This window comes from Malaya genurostris, unplaced genomic scaffold (genome assembly GCF_030247185.1).
Source record: "Malaya genurostris strain Urasoe2022 unplaced genomic scaffold, Malgen_1.1 HiC_scaffold_38, whole genome shotgun sequence".
Classification (NCBI taxonomy): Eukaryota; Metazoa; Arthropoda; class Insecta; order Diptera; family Culicidae; genus Malaya; species Malaya genurostris.
This window is the reverse complement of record NW_026682668.1, coordinates 47501-52500: the sequence shown is the minus strand read 5'-3', so window position 1 is coordinate 52500 and position 5000 is coordinate 47501.

Genomic DNA, 5000 nt, shown 5'->3' with positions numbered 1-5000 from the left:
CATATGGCAAACTGATGGGAACGTCTAAGGCAAGTATGGGGATGTATCCCACTACAAGGGCCATTCATGATACATCATATGGCAAACTGATGGGAACATCTTAGACGAGTATGGGGATGTATCCCACTACAAGGGCCATTCATGCCACATCATATGGCAAACTGATGGGAACATCTTAGACGAGTATGGTGATATATGGTAAATAAAAACTTGAAAAAAACTTAAAAAAAATAAGCACGTCATCGAACGATCAAGTCGTTCGAGACGTGCTATACAGTCCTAGTACGATACCTCCACTAGGTCATGTACTATCCACGGGACCGATTACCAGAGTAGAATCAGTTGGCAAGAGACATAGAATGTCGCACTATACCACTATATGGTATAGTGATATAGTGCGAAAAGTTTTACTGTCAGTGCTGAAAAAATTCGTTATCACAATGGTGACTCGAGCTTACATTGAGACAACACATATATCATCGTCCACCCAACGACGATTGTCGCTAATTGAATCATAACAAGTATCATGACTGCCGAACCCTTTCAGTATCATTGGAAATTGATTTCATGAAAATGTAAACAAAAGTTATCCCCCTATCACCCGGCGATGAGCCAGTGATAGACGACAATATTTGTCTCATTCGACATTCAGTTGAGCATCAACGGTATCACATTCATTCCTGAGAATCATCGTCAACCGGGTCGATTGGGCCCTTCCAATCATACGCAGTTCCCAGCGCCCTGGAGAATAAGTCTTTGTTTAATTTAATAAGTAAAATGTTTTCCAACGTATCTTTCCCAAGGCCAGTGCGTTGATTAGAGAGAACCAAGGCAAGGGCACTGAAAGACCGTTCAACAGAGACTTGGTTCGATGGTGTGGATAGTACAACCATTGCTACTGCATATATCTCTGGGTGCGTAGTCTTACGGCGCAACCAATGGTCCCACACGTTGTAGTTATGTTTTTGGCGTGGCTCTAGGTCCAAAGACTTAACTTGTTGAAGAAACCCGGTCTCGCAACCAAGATTCACGGATTCACCAAACATTTGCGTAAGATACTGATCAAAATCATCGGTAGACTCTGACGATTCTCTACTTGTACTAGCCGGTGTTTTACCCAGTTGGCAGATACGTTCCCATGTATCGACTATGTATTGCTGAATTTTATCTTTTTCCTCAGCCGTGAATATTTTAGAACCTCGATAGTTGAACCTTGGATCCAGGTATAATGCCATCTGAACCGCCTTCAATTGGCGCAAAATGTTCAATCTATTGTTCAACGACCGAAGTAAATGGGGACTGAAAGAGTTTTCGCGAACTTTCTGTACCTCACTCGTTGCCATCAGCCATGCCATATAGAAGTCAGATAACGACACGTGCTTCTCTTGCATTTGCTTTGTGCAGATGTACAACGGCTTAAACGTATCATAGTAATGCTCAATGAACGACCATTGATTGGAAAGGTCTAGTTCGGGAAAATTATCGGCCAACTGGTTAAAAAACCTTTTTTGGTGTACGAACGATTCCATCATTTTGAATATACCACCCCATCGTGTCCTACTCCAGACGGGTGGGTATGAAGCATCGTAGCTTTCAAACTCTGACCGGTACTTCACCAGCTTACATTTTCTAGCAACAGCAGTGATGGCTCGGATAGACTCATCGGATTTATCAACAACATCCAGTATTGCAAGCTGTAAGGTATGCACGGCACATCTCACAAGAGTAATCCTTTCGGACAGTTCATTGGCCAGTTCAGCAGTAACGTTTCGTTCACACTGTTTATCATCCTCTATCACATCCGACTCATCCAGCTCATCTATGTTCGTACCATCAGCCTGCTGCTCTGTAGGCATTACGTACGTATCATTGTTTAATTTTCTAACCGTTGCCACCATATTAGCCCCATTGTCGCATGTCACGGAAAATATGTTCTCAAGAGATAGCCCATAGTCGGCCAAAGTATCCATAACTTTTGATTTCAAGAACACCGCTGTTTGACTTTCTTTGATTTCGATCATACCAAGGGTACGAATGACCACCTGCTCGTCTAGGGCATACTGTACATTGATGCCTAGGATATGGCGATTGTGTCGGGCAGCAGAATCTATTTTCAAGCAGACGAGCTTGCCTTTCATCTCATCTATCAACATTTCTTTTAGACGACAGGCAGTCTTCGAGAGATGACATTTCATTGTGACACGGTTCAAAGTGCACCCAAGAGTCGTTGTAATCGGTTTCAGTAAGTCTTTGAAGCCTTCCCACTCGAAGCAGGAAATAGGAAGATGATGGAAGGTCGTCAGCTTAACTGCTGACGCAATTAGTAACTGCCGGTCAATAGCTATCAAACGCTTAGGAATTACTCTTTCCTTCTTCTCCATTGGATAGGCAATTGTAAGGAGATTGTTTGCACATGCACGTTCCGTATGTACGGTACGAAAGTGACGGATGAAGTTGCCAGGGGCAAATCTACTCTGGACGTATGGACATCCTGACGCGGGATCGATGTTGCAGATAGCTTTATCGCCCTGTCTTACTACCAATGACGACGCAATGTCCGTCAGTGACCGCTGCAGCTTATTGCGGTCTGCTCTTGTTGTAGGTGCCATCGTATAAACACCACACAAAATTTAGTCGTTAATGGTTTAACTCTAAATACGCTCCTCTATCTAAACACACACACTTGATAAATACTTCTTTGATCAATATTGAATTCGCACTATATCACTATAACCTTGTCTGAACCGGATTCGTTCGGAATACGATACGAAACCTGACAGACTCTCCCTCCTACGCCTCCGACAAGTGCCGGAAGCAACGGTGGTATCTCATTGTTGCCCGGGAGATAATATTTTACCCGAGCTCCCACCTATCTGGCAGTGGGCCACGGTAGTGCACCACTTCACCAGCGCTCATATAGCTATTCGCCTCTCTGTTCGTACCTGTCCCTCCAAACCGTAGTTAGCAATTCCAACAACCTACATATTTTCAGTTAGCTTTTCCAACAACCTATCCGATTTTTTTTTTCTTAGCTAAGTCCAACACTTTTTTAGTTATTCCAACAACCGATTTAGTTCAGTCAACACCCGCATTTTTTTCCAAAACCCAGCTGTTTCACATATGGTAGTGCCGTCCCCGCTCTGTCGAATGCAATTGACGTGAGCGTAGTACGCGGGATAGGTGATAAGTTACGAACGTAGGCGCAATGCCTATCCGTGCGGGATATGTGCCAGTTCGTACATGGGTAACATGCTGGAAGGCCGCAGCATGAGAGGCATACGCTTAGTAAACCGGGTTGACCGGTTGCAACTTGGTCACATTTGTATGGAACAAAAAATTTGTGCGCAGATTTTCCAAAACGGACTTCACGTCGTGAAAGTACGTCGCAAAACTACCAGAACGCACCATATGTCGTTACGTTCGTTTACCAAAGTAAGCCGTAACAACGATTTTAAATAATGCCTCTCGGTACGAACCATCACCATGGACACGTATATGGGCGGTCCGCTGTCTATGCCGCATCGATAGGCGTTAACGGTTAACACTGTATACATAACTACGGACGCGTATACGGGAGCGGTTCGCTGCATGTGCATCGCTGTTAGGCGTTAGCCATAGATACGTTTTCAACCAATCACCAATCTTAAACCACTCGTGCACTTAACAATTGTTACGACATGTACGACCCAGAACTTTATATCACTGGGTCGATGTGATCAACAGATGGAAACTTGGTCAAGTAACCCGGTTGCAAAAACTGGTATTAGTAATACAGTACTTACTTAATACTAAATAATACTAATACTAAACAGTAATAATTACTAATACCAGTTTTTGCAACCGGGTTACTTGACCAAGTTTCCATCTGTTGATCACATCGACCCAGTGATATAAAGTTCTGGGTCGTACATGTCGTAACAATTGTTAAGTGCACGAGTGGTTTAAGATTGGTGATTGGTTGAAAACGTATCTATGGCTAACGCCTAACAGCGATGCACATGCAGCGAACCGCTCCCGTATACGCGTCCGTAGTTATGTATACAGTGTTAACCGTTAACGCCTATCGATGCGGCATAGACAGCGGACCGCCCATATACGTGTCCATGGTGATGGTTCGTACCGAGAGGCATTATTTAAAATCGTTGTTACGGCTTACTTTGGTAAACGAACGTAACGACATATGGTGCGTTCTGGTAGTTTTGCGACGTACTTTCACGACGTGAAGTCCGTTTTGGAAAATCTGCGCACAAATTTTTTGTTCCATACAAATGTGACCAAGTTGCAACCGGTCAACCCGGTTTACTAAGCGTATGCCTCTCATGCTGCGGCCTTCCAGCATGTTACCCATGTACGAACTGGCACATATCCCGCACGGATAGGCATTGCGCCTACGTTCGTAACTTATCACCTATCCCGCGTACTACGCTCACGTCAATTGCATTCGACAGAGCGGGGACGGCACCACCATATGTGAAACAGCTGGGTTTTGGAAAAAAAATGCGGGTGTTGACTGAACTAAATCGGTTGTTGGAATAACTAAAAAAGTGTTGGACTTAGCTAAGAAAAAAAAATCGGATAGGTTGTTGGAAAAGCTAACTGAAAATATGTAGGTTGTTGGAATTGCTAACTACGGTTTGGAGGGACAGGTACGAACAGAGAGGCGAATAGCTATATGAGCGCTGGTGAAGTGGTGCACTACCGTGGCCCACTGCCAGATAGGTGGGAGCTCGGGTAAAATATTATCTCCCGGGCAACAATGAGATACCACCGTTGCTTCCGGCACTTGTCGGAGGCGTAGGAGGGAGAGTCTGTCAGGTTTCGTATCGTATTCCGAACGAATCCGGTTCAGACAAGGTTATAGTGATATAGTGCGAATTCAATATTGATCAAAGAAGTATTTATCAAGTGTGTGTGTTTAGATAGAGGAGCGTATTTAGAGTTAAACCATTAACGACTAAATTTTGTGTGGTGTTTATACGATGGCACCTACATCAAGAGCA